This window comes from Bombus impatiens, unplaced genomic scaffold (genome assembly GCF_000188095.3).
Source record: "Bombus impatiens unplaced genomic scaffold, BIMP_2.2 scf_0020, whole genome shotgun sequence".
Classification (NCBI taxonomy): domain Eukaryota; kingdom Metazoa; phylum Arthropoda; class Insecta; order Hymenoptera; family Apidae; genus Bombus; species Bombus impatiens.
Window position 1 is genome coordinate 655,127 of NT_176439.1, and position 20,397 is coordinate 675,523.

At 42.0% G+C, this 20,397-nt stretch overlaps 1 protein-coding gene across 1 annotated transcript in view; it reads right to left on the bottom strand.

Annotated features, from left to right (window-relative positions):
* The window catches only part of LOC100742611, a 194,007-nt gene that overhangs the window by 145,755 nt on the left and 27,855 nt on the right, over positions 1–20,397 (bottom strand). The window lies entirely within an intron of this gene.

A 20,397-nucleotide genomic window follows, 5' to 3' on the forward strand; every position in this document is an offset into this window, starting at 1 on the left:
AAGAAGGGCGAGGGGGAGGGGGGGGAGGTCTTGGCTGAGGGGGTGGCAACGTAGGGGCGGGAAGAAGTCACTTTGAAAGTCAAATAAAGTTTTAAATTCTTAAACACTTTATTGCGCTGGCCATTTAAATTTGAATATCATTCGATTACGCTGCCACCTTGGCTGCTTCTGCCAGCCAGAACACCGCATTCAAATTTATTCTCCCTTTTCTCGGCCCTCGCTGACCTCCGACACTTCTTCTGCCGGTAGTTTTGTCGCCGATCGGGAAAAAGGAAGCCATCTCCTCGTAAAATGGTATTACGTCTATGGGATACCCAGTTTGTAAGATCGTCAAGTTCGAATTAGTTTATGCTTTTACGATCGTTGCTTATCGGATTTAACAGTATAGAATTCTAATCGGCATTAAATTCAAGAAGGAACATCAACGTCCGCTGCGCGATAATACTCGTATCACGATCGCTGGTTGGTTCGATACATATCGTTCGAAACATATCGCTTTGTTTTATCGCGTTTGTGTACGATCTTGCACGAGAGAACGCGCTTAGGGTTATGGGAAAGAGTGGGCGATCCTGGGACGATAGTTTGCGTTTGGGGAAAGGGTTGGTTAAGGGTAAACTCGGGGAACAAGTTTGCCCCGGTATTTTCCTTCCGATTTGTTCGCAAACACGCGGCACGTTTCATCCAACTTCCGTTCAAAACGTTTACTCGTAACGGTCGAAAATATTTTCTTGAATTTTCATCGAGGAATACTTAAAACCTTCTCGTTTTCGTTTCTTCCAAAGTCCCTTCTAGAATCGTCGATTCTCGTTTTTAATTTCGCGCCATAGCTAACGGGAAAGCTCGTCCGAGGGGAAATACCGAACGAAATGTTTCCGGGATTGCAGTAAAACTGGACTAGCGGATGACAAGCTTTAAGGCGAACTGGCTCGGATGGAAGTGCGTTAACTTTTGCGACACGGCGCTCGATCGATCGATCGCGATCAGTCGTTAAATTTTCATCGGCTTCCGAGAAATGTGTCGGTACAAAATAAAAATGCGCGGGCAACGAGCTAAAAAGACCCCAAAAAGGGGAAGAAAAAAACACAGATGAGAACAGAGATGAAAAATATATTTTCCCGTAGGGTAAATATCACGATTCGAGAGGTGGCCGGTTTCCAACTTCCGTTTAGAATCGTATTGTTTCGATACACGCCTGTCGAACATCGTTGCTCGAAAACTCGAAAAATGTTACGGATGCTGTGTCACGCACCATCTGCTTCAGATATTTCAAATTCGTTACGGAAAGAAAGAAATACGAGACGATAGCGACGAGATCAAATTTCATATACATAAAATTATTTCGGATTTATCCAGAAATACGATAATAATCTTTACAAACAGACAAATGTCGGCCGATCGTGGTTTCGCGCTCGAAACACATTAAGAGAGGAAGAAATGCTCGCCATTCTGACTCTTTCTACCACGCTGAAATTCCCTTCTATGAAATCTAAATAGCATAACAGATGAAATTGCAGGACGAACGTCATACGTTACACCGTATCTGCATTTCAAATGACCTGGCCGTCGAGAAAGTTTTTAACGGAATCAGCGTAATGCGGTGAAAAAAAAGAAGATCGGAGCGGAGGCATCCGGCTCTCGAAATGGATTGCCAGGCAAGCAAACCGCGGTCCGTTTTTAATCCGTTTTTCTCGTACGACGCACCCCGTTACGATAGTACCGGACGCGAGACAACGTTTCGGTTTTTCGTTTTTTTACTTTTCCGTCCGCGCCAACACACCGTCGACTTACGTTCCATGCCACGCGGATATTTTTGCCGACGACGCGGAATTTTTAAAAACGCCGCAAACCGTGTGCCATCCTTCCCCCGCTCGTTTGCACGCTGCGCGAATATATTACGACACACCGCACTGCCAGGAAAAACAGCTGCTCCTTTTCGCGCAATCTTCGTCGCATGATAAATTGTCGTCGAGTAACCAAGAGCGCAGAAGTACATTCTCATCGATCAGTAGTAATGTCATAATTGTATTTCACCAAAAACTGGACAAATTAACGGTAAATTAACGACTGCGAGGCAAAACTTACCGTTTTAAAAGGAGCTGTTAATTCGTCAGTCTTACGTACCTGCTACCTAATACGTGAGACGGCTGGTTTAACGAAAGTTAAGCCTAAGTTACGTCAAGCTAACGCAAACTATCTCGGGTCAAACGGAAAATCTTTCGATCGTCGATCAACGCGTGAAATTCTGAAATGTTCTACAGCGCTCAACTCGAATATTATTCGAGATTCTTAAAGATTTGTAATCTCCTATTCCAGAAAATTGATACCAGTACCCAACCCTCTTCATCTTTTCTTCCGTCTGTCTACGTTTATTAACAACGGCGAGAAGAGAAAAAAGAATATACAGCGGTGGCCTGGCCGTTGTTCCGAGCAGACACGGCCGGGTAATTCCTGTTGAAATGCAAATGCGTTTTGAGTAATGCAATTTTCGTGGTTACGTAAGGTGTCCCGGGGACGCAGGCGCCGCGAGAATTCCGCGAAAATAATCCCGCAACGCTGTATAAATAGAGTCGGCCCGTTCCATAACGAAATTTTCAATTACGCATTTGAAGAACCCCACTGGATTCTGATTTCGTCCTATTTCGCACCACCACCCTCCCTCCTCTCTTCCCCCTTCCTTTCATTCTTTTCAACCCCAAACGCAAACCAGCGTCTTTAGCGAAATTCGATTGCGAGCAATTTTTCAGGTCAAATAACCCTACAATTGTTTATTAGCGATGCCACAATCAAGTTACGTCTCGTCAGAAATAAACAAGCGTTCGAAAGCTTTCAAACGATAGCGTAGTTACGCGGTATTTCATCTTTCCGTTACCATCCTCATATTCCACTGTTCGCTCTTGTTGTTTTCGTAGCTTTTCTGGACTGTACGTGAAATATGCCCGGTGGCCAGCCTCCAGCCAGAGCCGCTTCTGTCTCCGCCAAATTAGATTTGCCAAAAAATAACCCACTATTTTCGACTCTTCGTACGCGTTCTCCTGCCTTCTTCGACCTTTTTTTCCTTACTCCACCCCCTTCATGAGCTTGTTAGGCGGAACTGCGACAAACGAATCCTCGTACGCGTACCTTGTCGACCTTCTCAAGCACGTTCCACCAGGACGCAAGGGAAAATTGGCCTCCCTTCGAATGCAAACGATCGAACCTTCTCTCCCTTAGGGAGCTTTCCGGAGTTCCGAACGATGTATATTTTTTCACCTCGGCAAAACAGCCCCGAGGACACGGAATTTGGCAGTAGCGTAGAAACGTGGAAATCAGGTAACAAAGTTTAAGTTAAAATCGACGCAGATTCCGAAGCTGCTCGCTTTAAATTCGACATTTTCTTTTAAGACCGACGTTATCAAAGCCGAGACTTATCGAACCGAAACCGATGTGCCTTATCAACTTTTATTCATCTCCGTATCTATACAAATTTTCAGTTGAAAGATAAACCAGTTAACGGGTTAATCGCACAACCTACCCAGCTCTTATCTTGTTTCCACGATTTTAATTATCAATCTAACTGCGTGTTTCTTTAACTACCGTCTCTGGAATTAACGCTATCCCTGGAATTTCCTGTTAGAACAGCAAACAGGATTAGCGCGATTCTTAAGTTGTAGTCGAGGTATGCGATCGCGGAAGGAACAGTCCGAAGCAGGAAACGAGGGAAGAGCAGGAAAGAGGAAGGAGCACAGCGGGTAAAACAGATATGGCAAGTTTGAAGAGAGAACCTACGCTTGATTAAGCCGAAGATATCAGCGGGGCGAATACGAAGGGTGCAAAGGATGCAGAATCGTGCGCAAGTCGTATGCTTAGCGAGAAGGGATGCAATTGAAAGAACGCACCCTCGCGCTGCCCGGAAGAGGAAAGCTGTCCAAGCATCGAGACACCGCGAGGGGACTTCTTCTATTCGTCTGATGTTTGCTCCGCTCTTTTGTTCCCTTTTCGTCTATATGTAGCGAGGGTTGAAGGAAGATAGAGGACTTTGGCACCGAATGGCTTCTTGCCGAACGCTTTTGGGACGATGCAATGGATCCGCTGGATACAAACCGAGGGGAATTCGAAAGTAAACAAGGGATATGAGTATGGAATTAAACGATCGTCGCGATCTTCGTCGAGTGCCTTCGTCGTGTCTTTCAGAAGTGGGCTGCGATTCTGGAAAGATGGAGGGTGAATCAGAGCGAACGAAGAAACAAAAATTTCAAGAGAATCGAGCGAGTACGTTATACTTGGAAAAGAAGCGGAGTATAACATTTTCCCCCACATTTGATTTTCGATTGATTTCGATTCTCGAAACAGATCGGTTCTGATTATTGTAACGAGTGTTCTATACGAAAAGAAGAAATCGAGGATGACTGGAACGATTGGTACGAGAACCTCCTTGGCGATAATTGGAGCAGGGATTTTCAAGAGAATTCAGTTGTAGAAGGAATTAAAGGTTCGGTCAAGAGAATCGAATCGATTCCTTTCCCGGTTGAATCTCGTTTTAGATACACTTTCTCTGCACAAACGCGTTGCTCCCCGGTGAGATTATAAAATAAAACAGTCCAACGCGAATCTTAGAAAAAGACGAGCAGACCATTCTCTTCCTCGCTTCAGCGTTTCTCAACCTTTCTTAAGTTCCCACCCGCTATTACAGCAATCGGATAATCCACAACAAACTTATATTTGCGTTGCACAATTCATTTAACAACTTCTGCGCTGCAAAGTTAATAAATGTTGGTGCTTGAATTCGCTCATAGCTCTCAATCTCACTTACAAAAACGTGAAAATAGTGCAAGTTTTGAGTAATTTAAATTCCATGACCAAAGACTATAATTTAAATTTAACGTATCGCTAATATTTGAAAAAGTCTTTCAATAAATTGCACGACCTCTTTGAAGGTCGCCACCCACAGATTGGAAACCCAGTTTCTAGCTATTTGAGCGCGTACGAGCGTCTCTTTTTCGATTCCTCGTCCTCCTTCCATGTTGGAGACGACGAAATCTCGCGTTTTCTCTCGGCGACAGGTCGAACTCGGCTGTTCTAGTTGGAAGTTCCATTACGTCTCGGGCGGAATAAGGCGGAGTAAAAAAAGAAAGAAAGAAAAAAAACGAAGAGAAAAAGGGAGGCAGGTGTACAGAGGGTAGGAACAGGACGTGTATATTCGTGCTCGCGACTAGAAAGAGCATCTTCTTCGAGGGGGTCGACTCTTCGCGCCTGTTCGCGGTCGATGTTCTTGTCTAACCGTTCCGTTTCCTTGCCTCGAGTGCCATTCCCCGTGTTGTTGACTTAGTTAAGAAACGAATCTCGAGCTGGCGTCGCTGGCGAGTTTCTTAAGGGGCAACACGGTTGCTGAGTTTAATTCGACGCGACACGATTTTCTTCCAGACGAGACTCGCACTTCGTTTCGAGTACCGGAAACCGAATGCTACTTTTATATTTTAAAAGATGCTTCGTACACTAGACATTAGCAAAGTTGGTATAAAAGTACGGCTTTTTATGATTGGAAAGTTCTTTCTATCCTCAAGTAGGATAAATTGGAATGATATCGTCTATATATAAGATGGACTATGTGTATAACTTTTAAAGTACTGTTTGGATGTTACGATTACCAGCTTATTAGGTTGTCCGAAAAGTGTCTTTCTTTTATAGACCCGACTTTTACAATAACGCATCTTTATACAAAAGATGAAACCTGATTTGTCAAACGTTGTGATCTATTTCCTTATAAAACGAAAGGAACTTTTCGGATGACCTAATACTTCAATTCTATCGTTAGTCATAAAAGTATTCGGTTATTAAAAATTCTATGTTATTGTCAATTGTAAATTCTGTATTGCTGTTATTCTCGCTATTTTCAAATTTAAATAATATCGTTAAACTGTATAAATGACCATGTATTTGTGAACAAAAATATAATAAACAAACGTTTGGTAATAAGGGAATATTCTTCTTAATCGTACGGTAGAAATGGCTTAACGTAAAAGTAACATTCTGGACTTGATACCACGTAAAGGTGACGAGGTGCAGATTTCCCGGGACCAGGATGGAAACGTGTTACCACTGTAGATCGATGAGAGGGAGAAGAGCCGCCATGAAGCACGGAAGAGTCGAACGTGGAACGCATGGATGGCTCGGGGTGCGAACAACAGTCGGAAACCAGATGGAAAGGCAGAAATGAGCAGGGCGGAGTGTAACACCGGTACCTTTTATTAGCAATATCCTACGGATCGATAAGCATAAAATTCATAACGGCATTTCCCGCCAACATAACGCCGATCCTACGATATTTCCCTCCGGTACTGCGTACCGATAGGTCGTCCCGTTGTCCCTGCTTTATTTTCTCCTTCATCCGCTTTATTTCCCTTTCTTTACGCGATATTACGTATTACGGTCCATAACTGCGACGCGTCTGTCATTTCGTTCATGAATTATTTTCAAGAGCATATTAGGGACAACGTGTTATAGTTAATTTCGCAACAGCTGTTCTTGTGACAAAAATGGCCAGCACGGTTAGTCTCGCACTCGGTTCTATGCATTTCTTCGCTTTAACGACTTTATGATTTAATTAGAAATAAATTTAGTGAAATTAAAGTGTTTGTAATAAGAATTATCATTGTTTACGCTCGTCTTCTTTCGAAAAAGTAGAAAGAAGAAAAGGAATGGTATCTAGTATCGAAAGAATCGATAAACCTTCATCGAGGGAAGGACGTCATCAACAGGAAGACCCCTAAAAGCTTTCAGACGTCTATGGGCCCAAAGCGAGATCGATCCCTTCGTCATTTTTTCATGCTGTTCGCAGCTTGCCGATATTTTGATTTACTCGCTTTCGAAAGCATGTGTGGGGAAAATCTCAACTTACGCAAACCCTTACGAAACCCTTCCCGTGTTTGTCGCTTTTACGGGATACGGCCACGATGTCTCCAATCATGGTGGGCCAACGAGGAACGAATCCAGGAAGCTGTCTCGTCGACCAGGCTTCCGGGACTTTGCGAAGGCTCAACGAGAACTTCCGTAAGCTTTGCTGGATCGATAAAGAGTTTCCATCGTTCGAAAATGAAAAAGGCGAATGATACACACGATCGAGCGTCTCTGAGAATTTCCCCCTACATCTTCAATTTTTCGTGATTTGATGAATTTGTTTTTATAAACTCTCGTCTATACATGTAAGGATACTTGAATTCTTTTGCACAATAATTTACTAGCTGATGAGTTTATTAATAACGATTAATAATCTGAATAATATCAAAAGTGAACTTACGAGTGATAAATCTATGATGCAGAATTCTATTGCACAAACATTTTATATCAAACGAAACAGTTAGCACAGTTCGTAAGACGCATTCGTAAATTTTTATTTCGTTAAGGAAATGTTAATTAAATCTGAATAACGAAACAATGCGTTTTATAATAACGAAACGCTATCGTCCATTTTCATTACGTTTGCTTCATAACTTACAACAACTAACCGCTTATCGTTGTAAAAGTAAAGAAAGAAAACAGTAATGTTGACGTTACTGAGATCGAATTAATAATTCAACGTGTAGATGAGGGGAAACCAAAGATGAAAAGAGACGATAGAAACGGAAAAAGAAGGACGAAGCGTAATCGAACGTGATAAAAAATAAACGAGCTCGCACTTCGATCGCAGCAGTCGGCCTGAATTATGAAATCTGAGAAGGGAGCGGGGATGAAAGGGAGTAGGAGCTTACGTACTTTTACGATGCATGAAAATACCATGAAGCTGCTACTGACATTGCCAGAAAATGTTCCCAGCTGCGGGAGTAAAGAGGGATAGGACTTTAGGAGGCGCAGAGTCCACAAGCAAAAAAAAAAAGAGAGAGAAAAAGATAACACCGATGGAAAAACTCGGAGGTAAAATTTTCGTAGAGAAGGTGACAGGAATGAATCCGAAGTCGATTTTTCCCGGTAACCTCGACGAAGCCCGAGCAGAATTCAAATCCACCGAAATGGTCCGACTCTACTCTTCGAGCAGCTTCCACCGAACGGAATTCTAATCCAGCCAATGGTTCGTTTTTCTTCGAGGACTACCAATAATCCCATCCAGTGGAATTCAAATCCACCTTTCTTTCGGGAAACCAGCGGACTACCTGGCGAATTTCGACCTTCTTTCATAGTCGTTTGTCCTTGATCGCGTGTCATTCGCCAGTATCTCCAATTCGGTCAAAGAAATTGTTTGATTAAAAGGAGACCACTATTTTTGCAGATTATTATTGTGAAAACGGGAATTGAATATCGAATATGACTGATAGAATATTTCTCTTTCTCTTCGTTTTTAAATATAATTTATCCATTTTATATTTAATGGACAAAAACTGACAGTGATGCAACAAATCCCGCTGCATCGAAAGATAAAGCATTGGACAGAAGGAAAATTTTGCTAACAAGTCTGATGGCACGTGCCCCAAGCATCGACGTCATCCGAAGCTAAAATTATTCCTTCCGAGTGCTCGTGCTTATGGTCTATTCGTTAAAGGGTCTCTTCGCAACGAGATCTCTCGGCCTATTCTCTCTATCTCTTCGTTCGGGTCTTCATATAACCGAAGACGGAGAAGATAGAGAAGGGACGAGTCGTACTTAAGTGGAGCCTAGAAGAGACGTGGATACCTAACCTGAGCTTATTATACATAAACGAGGTCCTCTTAACCGTGCACTCGACCCAGTGAGCACAACGACGACGACGACGACGACGACGAAGACGATGAAGATGATAAGGTCTGTGGACCAGAGGGAAAACTGTTCGTCAGAGTGGAAACGAAATTCGAGTGCGTGGCAGGGCTCACGGATTCGTTAGCCCGGTAAGCTTCTTGCTTCCTTCTTTCACGCGTCCTTGTGAATTCGCGAAACTGTGCAACCGGTGCTAGGTTATAAGTGAATACGCGCGTGTAATTGCTGTGAACTGGGTGAAACGAGGCTAGTATTTCTGAGGGAAGATACTTTCGCAAGGAGATTCAAGGCGTGCGTCTTAATTCGCCTACATAATTGATTACTCTGTAAATGTTATAATAAATACAGTGGTGTGTGAATACATTTAACGGCCATTCTACGTAAGAACTCATCAGGAATGAAAATTACGTATCCTACGTAGAAATTATGAATTGCCAGGTTGCTACAATTTCCTAGTGGCATCAGTACCTGTTGAACCATAAAATTCCATTATAAATAGATCCACAAATCGTATTATAGTAATTGTAACGAACCTACATATTTTTCCAAACTTAAGTGTAATATACTCTGTACTACAATATTATACTACTCAAAATTTTTCTCCAGGGAGTTAAACACGTTCCACCTACACAAATCCACCAAGCCCATTATTATTCTCCTTATTACTATTCTCAAAACCAAACGTTTCTAATTAAGGAGAGCGCATCTAGGCCCAATCAACGCGAACTAGGCGAGACAGCATATTCAATAGGTTTATCGATAGCGGTCTTGGTAGATTCAACTGCGCTGTCTCTTACGACGAAATCTGGCCGACTGTCTCAGGAGATGTCTAGGTTTCCAAGCAAAGGAGAGACTTGGCCACTATACCAAGCGTAGGCTAACGAGAGACGTGGGTTTCCAACGTTATAGTTAAGAGATAATGCTTAATCGATACCGACAAGGAGGGGCGGTATTATCGTCAGTGTGCTATGCGTTGGACAGAGATACGAAGAGAATGGAAGATGCCAGGCTGCGGTAGTGTTGCATCTCCTGATGCATGTAACCAATTTCGAACCGCACGCGCCATAACCATATCTGCACGCAGCCAACTATGCACAGCTCTTGGATCCTCTCTATGTATTAATTCCGCTTGCACATCTGTGCAAAACCTCTCCTTCCTCCTTTCTCTCTCTCTCTCTCCCTCTCCCTCTCTTTGTTCCTAGAAGGCTTCTCCCGCGACGATCCTCGTAACTTTACATCAACAACACCAGTGTACGCGGTACTTTACGCTACCAACATGGCTCCCGTATCCCTCGAGGTTGCGGCCAACGACTACGGTCCCGTTGATCTTAGCCTCGTGGAAATCGCCGTGATTCTTGCTGCGAGATCTTTCGAGCTACCCGTGATCTATCGCACGGCTAGAAACACAGGCTGTTGCGATAACGTTTCGTGGATCCTTCAAGGAACAAGTTGTTGCTCTTAACTAATCGTATGGCTGTCTCAAATTACCGGCACCGTTCGTTGTTTTAGACAGTGTTTCACTCGCGAGTCTCGTGAATCTTCGGTCGTTTAGTCCTCCTAATCGACCGATATCGAGGAACGTTCGAACGAGCAACGCAACAATAAAAATTCTGATTCGGCGACATATTTGTGATTCTGCTGGTTTCGCTCGCACTATTGGTACGTATTTGCTCGTTAATTGGCACCCTACTCTTATTACTACTTCAAGTTTCCGAGTATAAACCGTTTTCCAGCATTGCAGCTAGCTTTTTCAGGAGATCCAATAACACGTTGAAACTGTAATATTGTGGTAATTGGTTACCCTATATGCTAACCCTATATGTATTTTCATCACGAAACGGTAATCGCTAAACTGTGGATGTTGGCGGAATATTTGAGTATGAGTTTGCATAAATATCCTATAGCGAACAATTGAAAAGATCTTCTTTTGATTTTCTAAATATAGACGACATATTCTGAAATGCGATCGTCTGAACGAATAACAAAAATACGTGCATTTTAAAAATTTTATCGATAGAATATGATCGTCGAACCTATCATAATCTGCGTCCATTCCATCGATCTCTTTTCCAGGCCCGAACGACAGATACAATATACTTGGGAATTCTTCCTAGTATCCTCGGAACATTACGTAGCCACAATGGCTATCGCAATAGCTGTTAACCCGGACATTAGCGAATATATCAAGTACGATACTGTACGATGGCGCGGACACTATTAACCCTAGTGTATCTAGTGCATTTTGGATAAGTTAAGTTCGCAAGTACCTCGTAACCGGACAAATAACGCGTCGTTAAACAGTAAAGGTGCGAGCTAGTCGAGGTTTAGCAAAACGCTATTACGACCAGAGCCATTTGTATAAATTTCCTCGGAAGATAGAATTTACCGAATCGTTGTAATAATTTCGTTTATTTTCTGCTCCTCCCCCCGACCATCCTTTTCGATTTCTCTTTTATATTTTTCGCGATTCGTTTATTTCCTGTTTTTCTTCTCTTTTTTATTTTCCTTTTATCATACGCCTTCACCGACTAGCCGAATTTAAACCTACGTTCTACTCGACTATTCTCGCAGTCTAACGACTTTCTCAACGACCCTCTGCGCGGAACTCCATGGTGCCCTCTTCAACCAGCATCCCACGCGTGCTTCTTCACCCCTGTCGGTGAAATAGTTCGACGTCGGCGTCGTGTTCCACGAATAGTGTACTGTACGCTAACTAGACGACTGTCGTCGAGAGAACTTTGAATTAGCTCGCTATTAGGCGGTTTGGCCCTCGCGGATCGTCTGGGCCAATTAGCTGCTCGGCCATCTAGTCCAAATAGCGCATCTCGTTCCGTTTATTCTAGTTTATTTTTAATGCATTTGTGGTTGGTAGTTTTACGACGAATCTTAAGGCAAAAGTCCTTCGTTACGACTCCTCGTCTATAACTGCGATTTTATTCGCGTTCAGGATTAATTCGCGAAAAGCGATCGCTGTAAAAAAGCGAAGATGGCGATAAAAGAGGGAAGACTTCCGATGAAAAGAGAAGAAATTAGTGGAAGCCACGGGATTTCAGCTCACGACCTCTCTCATTGGTCGTTCGCTTCGTCGCATCCTCGAGCAGGTTGCAGTGGCACTCTCGGCCAACCACAAACGCGTGCCCGGCTGTAAAATTATAATAAATATCCAGCCGAAAACGAGCGGTGGTCGTTTATAGGAGAAGTTATCTAATAAAACGGGAAACGGTAGCCACGACGCGGAGGGAAGCGGAACGCGTCATTGCCGTGGTAATTCGCTCACAATTTTGGTCACGTTGCTATGGTATAGTACACGGTGAATTTACGGTCGTGTGACCCCTGTATAATTTTCCAGCGATCCGCGTCGATCCGTTGATTGCCGAGTTTACCATTTATCGTTTATCGTTTCGCCAAGTTTATCCTTGGAAAGTCGGTTAGGATTTCGCGAAATTGCGGTCAATTTTGATGGCACACTCGAAGAAAGTAGAAACTGAGAAATAGTCGACAGAGGAAGAGAATCGTCGTTTCCGGGCAACGATTGTGGAACGATGAAAGGAGTAAAAATGCTATGGAGTAATACGCGGTGGCGAATTCCGCAGATACTTGGGTAACGTTCTCGCATTTTTCCGGTTATCGTAAAAAATTTATTTAGAAAAAAATTTACGTAGGACGTGCGAGACAGGAGGAAGTTACTCTAATAGAAATATTTCTCGGTTTCATTAGTTACTCGTCCGATAATATCGAGTTGCGGTCGTTTAGCATTTTAGCGATAATATTTGAAACTGATTAACGGTTCTATTGAGGTTTTATATATCTCGGAATAGAGAGAGAGTGAATCCGTGGATCGATGTATTATGGAAATTCTTTATTCAGAAATGTTAGAAATTAGCATTTCCAATGGTTTCTATTATATATGATAATGTATTGATAAATGAATTTATTACAGTGGATTAAACAGAAAACGATGATTATTTAACCTGAACTTAATACAATAATGTGATATGACCACTCTCGATTAACGACTCTTGACTCTTGACTCTTCAGTGGTTAACTAAACATCAACTGCTGCGGTGTTGAAATATATTGAAGCTTTCCTACCCTTTCGACTTGTCGGCATTTGCGCCTTATCGTTGACATTGTCTGTATGTCGTCGATCTTTCCGCGGTACTATAATAGAGACCAAAGAAGCCGCTGTAAAGAGAATCGTTGTGCCAAAAACTAAACACCTAGAGAAGTTTTCCTAGAAATTCTTAGAACTTCAACAAGTTCGACAAATTGTCTTCAATTCTACAGATTCTATTCAGTTTTGACGCATCACTGACAAGGTTTGAAATAAGAAATTTATGTTTTTATGTATTTGCTTTTCGTCGTACATTTTCCACGTTCACATATCGTTAACACAAATCGACCAAAGTGTCCACGTGCTTACTGGTGACGTTAGGTGATTAAATTCAGTGCACGGTAACAAAACGTTGGAAGATTTTACGCTGGTCGATCAAGATATTCCAAGGAGCCCGAAAATATCAAGCCGTGCCTAGTTTTAGTGCGAGATACACGAATAGTCGCGAGATCACTTTACGCGAAATAACCTTTCTGCGGACGAGGGATCGACCCAGATTCCCCTTATCTTGGAATTCGTCATCGTCTTGGAATATTGCGGTTGGCAATTAAGATATTCCAAGGTGGCGTGAAAAACGAAGACGCTTTAACTCGCTAAGATATAAAAAAAGAAAAAATGAAAACCAGGGCGATTAATCCTTTGCTGCAGCGTTGACCCAGATTCTTCTTTCATATCTAAACGCCTTGAGCATCTAATTAATTCCGCCAATTTTCAGGCAGCTTAAAAAAGACAGCAACACGATCTACCTCTATTCGATTAAGGGATTAAAGGAAGCCTTGAAAGAATACGCGGCGTTCTTTGCACGTCCATTGACCGCGCGTAAAGAAATAAAAAATAAAAACACAGAGCCGAATAGACAGAGCGGAGCTGAATGGTAGCGTTGATGCAACGTTTAATTGACAAACTGGGACGGTATGGTCAAAGACGAACTCTTCTGCTCTAGAGCTGTATATCCATAATTGGAAGAGCTTCATCGAACGTTTCGTTTTGAGAGGGCGCTTTTGACCCAAGATATACACAAGAAACAGCTACCTGAGAAAAGGGGCACTGGAACCTTTAAAGGGTTACTGGTGCATTAACTGCCTTTGGAACTCATCTCGACGACGACGTTGTGTACCGTTCGCATTATCCATCGAGACGAGGACGACATCGACGACACAGGAGGAGAAGGACGGGACGTCACGTAAGCCGATTTACTCGCGCAAATCAGAGACGATACTCGGTCGAGTTTCGTCCGCTCGAGATTCTCCCAGCTGGAATGTTCCTGAATCCCTCTTCGCGCTTTAATTCCCATTTTTTCAATTAACAGTAAAACGTAAAGAAACCGGTTTTCCTCCGAGCATTTGTCTGGAAATTAATTTATTCTGCTCAGTTTTTACTTTTCTTTGTACGTGCAAGAAATCGATAACGCTGAACTATATGACAGTATTTGTGTATCAATTTTAAAAACTGCGATACGCGGGTCCCATACAATTTCTTAATGGAACACGCGACACAGACAGGCTTGACAAATCAAAGAAACGTAGCTTTAGAACCGAGTCGAAGCAACAGGTCCGAAAGCAAATAAAAAATCATTATCAAGAATGATTCGTGCAAGCGCTATTCGAAACTTTGTATCAGAATTCTATGGTTGTTACGGAATATCTAATCTCTGTTTCGTTCAATCTGTCAAACTCCCTGAATTTTCCATAAGCCGGAACGCACGTTCGTACGTTATAGTTTCGACGACGGGCGTAATCTCGGGCGTAATAGCAGCGCGAGAAATAACAGAGATGACGAAATTTCATTAGTAGCGACACGCGAATACTTGGAAGATGTGAATTGCGAACTAAGAGACGATGCGTACATTAGCGATAGGATCAAGTTCAACGTGTATTTGCAAGTTTGAATGAAATTCGGCAAGGTTCGCCGCAGGTATATCATATTGATAAATAAATTGCTCGCTGTGATTATCTTTGACGCTTGTTACTTTTCCAGCAAAAGCCTTGCAACTTTACATACATTTTCAGATTTCATTCTAATTTTGTCAATAATTCCATGACAATCGTCACTCATTGCAGTAACAATATGGAACGTTTCGTCCAATGCGCATACCATATTCGTGAAAAGTTGTCCATAAGCGTTCGCCTACGTACTCGAGCCTATCTCTAGCTTTCATCGATATCGCGATCGATTATCGTGCTCTATACGGGGTAGAGCGCGAGCAACAACTGGAAACAGAACGGAGAAGGCATTAACGTCGCGATTTAAGCTACTTAGACGCCCGTGGAAATTCGATGCTGATGAACAGAGTTGCGTTCCTAGCGACAGACTCTGGCTCGTGTTTCCAATTATGGACCGAAGGAAACCATTGCGTTGTTTAAACTCGACTTTGATACTCTTTGTAACTCGAAAGAGCCACGCTGGTTACCCTTTAAACCAGAGAATAAAGGGAATACCTGTGGGGTTTCGTTATTGTGATTATGATATCGAATTCTGGACCGCGTCTACTCCTCTCTATTTGCCTTGCTTGCCGACTCTCTACGCGTATAATGTGTAGGGTGGTCTGCTTGGATGCCAAATCTCCCTTAGGAATTTCGATACGAAACATGTACTGCATATTTAGCATCCTGTTCGATATTTCATATTGCTTCTTCCAATTCGAACATAGTAAAAACGACGGTTCTTATATACAATAGCTTATTATATCATGATTTTTCATTCGTTTAATCGACTTTTCCGATGATTGAGAGTTTACTGGTGTCATACCTAATCTCCTTCTGTCATGGAAACACCCATGGTGTTTGTAGATTTCGGACGTAATAGTAGCGCGAGAAATAACAAAGATGAGGAAATTTCATTAGTAGCGACAATGGAATGGAGAGGAAAGATAATTTTATAAAAAAATATGCCGCGAAAGAAGAAATGATTTTCATAACATTATATGACCTTGCATGAAACTCTGAATACTTACGTCCCTCAAAACGTCTCGAATTAGGGAAAAGTCGTGCAGTGTACTGACTGGCATAGGGTACTGACCAACAAAATTAGTTGTGGAAACGAGCGAATATAACAATTCTGTGTAACATATTTCGGAACCACGTTGTTTATTCCATTGTTTTCGTTTTTCTGACAGGTTAGACGAATATGTTGATATTTCGACTGTTAAGAGCTATTTTCTAAAAATATTTTATTCCTCGAGTAAGTAAATGATTACTTTCCTACTACTTTTCCTACAGCCCCAGTTCTGCAATTTTCTTCGTATATTACATGCATTATAATCTAAAGCGTTTGCACGTGTTTATCGTCCACTAGCCTCCAATACTTTTATCGTCCACTGCTAACAATCAGCCGTCGACCAGTGCAGACCAAAGTCTTTTATGTGTAAATTTAATCTGTTAGCGATTGAAATTGAATTAGCAGACGTTCATTTAATCTTTTTCCTACCTCTTCTCGTGGCAAAATGTCTGAAATTCTAAAGCAGGGAGGAGGAAAATGGACAGAGGAGAACATGAATGCGGCTTTGAAGCTATTCCTCGAAGATAAAATGACCCAGAGACAGACTTTGAATGAGACCGTGGCTGCTCAGGCTTTCAATGTTCCAAAAAGGACGAATGTGAAGGCTTGGCACACACCGAATGCACACAGACCATGAAAATATCAATTATTTTGCTTGTGATATATGTAAAAATAAAATTTGGACAAAAATGTGTATCCTAACGTCCAACTATCTTTTTTTTAATATTATTAATTATTCAGACCGAAAAATCTATTAATTAGGTCGGCACTACAAATTACAATATTTTTACTCTTGCAAATTATCAATTCTTATTATCGAATTTCACAAAATTAATTTCCCTCTTCTTGTTAACTTTCATTCGTACTGCAAACCCGTTTATTACAATTTTGATTTTTCTCGACTCTGGCCCAAGAATAACAAAAAATCCTATTCTCTCTCTCTCTCTCTCTCTCTCTCTCTCTCTCTCTCCTACTTGTCTGGTTTCTCGAAACATGTAAACTTCAATTTCTAACCATTTTTATCATCTCGCTATTCTACCATTTGTATCATCTTTCCCACACCCAGATGTTTTCAAGGGACTATGAAATCTTCAAAGGACGTGACGCCAGTCACCGACGGAATATTCGCAGGTTCGTTTATGCCGGTAGTAACTTAATCAACTCTCACGGTCGCGTAGCTCCATCAAAAATGCACCCTTACAGGAAACCCTTTGGCGCGCGGCGCTCGGGTGTCGATATACAAATTTCGAGGATGAATTCGTCGTAATGAGAGCATCGTTCCTTGCATATTTTACGGGTGGAAAAGCATCGTGAGCCATAGCTACGATGCAAGCAAGATAGACATAGCGGGCAGCCGCGTGATGTGATGAGAGAGGAATTCGCGAACGGTGAAGTGACTCGGGGGATGCTGGCATGCCTCTGTACATAAATACAGAGTAGCGCGATACCTATCAACAATTCATCGCTATTATTACAGCCTCTCTAACGACACTCGGTGCAACGACTACGAAGTTCCTCTTGCCACTTGGGAGAAACAGAAAGAGGGAGGGAGGAACAAAGGGAAAACACGTGACAGCTGCTACCACCGGAGACGAGATCTACTCGATGAACGGCGTACGAGATCCAGCAGCAACCATCACCGGCCTCTAATCTACATCTTTAATGACATAGTTTATCGCGCAAGTTTCCTCGCAAGTTTTCCAAAGTAACTCGGAAACGAATCCCGTTTTCAAACCCCTGGAGTAAAGGGAGTACATTTGACCCTTCTATTATTTACGCCACGGATGGTAGGCAAATCTGTGCGAGTCTCTTTTTAGGGTTGAAAACCAGCCACCCTTTGGAAAGTTCATCCAAAACCGCCCTTTGAAATTCAACAGTCAATGGCGCACACGCTCCTCGCAGGAATTATACGTTATATTCCCTCTGAAATTGAAGGGTTCAGCAAGCCTTTTCAGTGTAGTACACGAACTTCCCGAGTATGGATACATTATGTGTTTCACAGGGAACGATTCACGTTTTGAAAATGTGTAGTGGATGAGTAGGAGTTCGCGTATTTGTACGGATCAAGGGAATTGTTAGGGTTTAAATAAATGTTGGTTATGTCGGACACTATTATTTAGTTAACGAAAAGAAATTAGAAAATAAAAACGACTACACCTGATTAAGATGAAAAATTATTTCTCATGGAACGTTGAACCTGGGCCATCATATCGAAGGAGGAATATATCGAAGATACTAATTTTATTATTACCGTTTTATATACTTATTAGATATATATTTATTTTACTCTAATCTACCTTTCTCCCAGTAAAGGATTTTGTCACTGTATCGCTGTAATTTTTAATGTTCGCGATCCGCAAATTACACGAATTAACAACGAAACTGGGACTGGTACAAATACGAGAAATTAACACTTTAAATTGCAACAGATAATATCGAACGCGCCATGCTTCTTACGATAATCCCTTCCGGGGTATTTGTATTCGAATGTTTATTCCGCGAGCCGGCATTTTCGACCACGCAATTACGCGCCGCAAATTTAATTTAATTAAATCTGTAATTTACGCGTCGACGATTAATACGTAGCCACGAAACGATTCCCCGACTTACATAGGAGCTTTCATTTCCGATCGAAATTTATCGTACCATCCTCCCCTCTCCGGTAAGTTTGCCATTTAATTATTTACATCAACTCAATATATATGATAAAACAAGATCAACGCCGTCATCGCGATATTCCAACGTACATTTCCTTATTTTAAAATAAACTCTTCGGTCTTTCATGTTATTGCCAAAAGAAAAGAAAAAAAATTAATTAACGTAACCAGCACTGGATGATCGTCGAATGGATAACGAATTTCGCGTAATTAACGAGCCTTCTTTTCGATTCTCAAGTCCGAAATCGATACGGGTTACAAGTGGACGAGGCAAAGCAATTTGGGCATTTTCCCGATCAAACGTAAGCCTCTTAACATCGTTGTACCATTTCCTGCCACTTAGTAGCGACATTAAATTCAACGAACCGATTCACTGAATTTTCTCTCCCTTCTTTCTCTTCTATTTCTTTTTTCCTTCTTTTTTCACATTTCGTCGTTCGTCAACTTGACGATGCCTCGAGTGATATCGATAAGCCGAGTCGAAAGCGAGCGAATAAAAGTCCGATATCGGACACGGATTCCAGTAAAAACGAATCCATCTCGTGGATTTCAACTTCTAATTTATTTAGGTCGCGCTCTCCTACCTTTTTCTCATTGCGCGAAGAGAGTGTTTTTCGAAATCGAATCGATCAGATTCGCGCCACTTTCTCCATCATTCAAAGTGCAAGGGATAGAAGAACGACCGACGCGAACGTCGACATTTTACAGTTGGAAACTTCCGATAATTCTGGGACGCGTAGGAGCCGTGGGATAGTTTCCCGAATAAATTCACCGGCAGAAATTTTATCGGCGCTTTTTGGCCCGCATACTAAGACGAAACTCCCGTTAGGTTTTCGAATTATCATGCCCTGAACACCTGCAAACTTTATCCAAATCCTTCTACCTATAAGAGGATGTTTTTAGCCCTGGGCTGTCTATTACTGGGTCGTTTCAGCAGCCAACTTTCCACGAAACGAGAGAACCCGGAGAGAACGTTAAGTACAAGATTCCATTTTGTAATTTTTAACGAAGTAATAATACAGTTTCGTGACATTTCTCAATCGCCTGTAAAGCTTCATTTTATCGGTAAACTAAGAAATCGATCGAGGAAGCGTGACATTAGAGAATTTTTCTTTGTTCTCGTTTTCGAAATTGTTCATTTACTTTAACGTTTGATATTCACCAAAATCACAAATTATACACGTGTAATTTCGTTAATTATCCAATGAAGCAATGCCATAAAAGATAACCGAAAAATTCACCTATCAAAAATAATTCGATCATCTTCGGCTACGAGTCAAAACGTTCGAAAACAAAATAATTTAACCAGACGATTCGTTCAACGCATCCGTTGTATAATACGAAATTCTCGGTATCACCGAGACTTTGACGAATTTTCAAATGTTCATCTTATCCTGCTAACTAGCCGCTAAAGAAACGATCCATTCCAGAGACGAAACACAAAAAGACGAAGAAGAGAGGGACTAACGAGGGACGTCGTTTCCTTCGAGAAAGAAGAGGGAAGATCGAGGTGACAATTAACGCGAAAATATCGGACTAGCCTCTCTTTGTTTCCGCATTCAAATCGTCGTAGTTATTCAACGAGGATACGATGCCAACGTGGTGATTTCGACTAATGGGCCATGCTCCGGATACAATTTCTAGTGCTTGGCTGACCTGACCTCGCCTCGGTTGAAACACCTTGCCGCATGTCCCTCTAGCGAGACAGAAGCGGACCAGGAACAGATGCGCCATAATTTATGTGCCGTTGCTCGGTGCAATAATATTTTCATGCAAATTCTCCTGTCGGTCCACTGACATCTTCCAAGTCTACACAAGATCCTTGGATATTTAAGTAATTTCTCTGTCGTTGGAAAATGCCCCTCTTACTTCTTAATGTGGTGGAATTAAAATGCTACTTGAAATCGTTACTGTCGCCAAACTCGAACA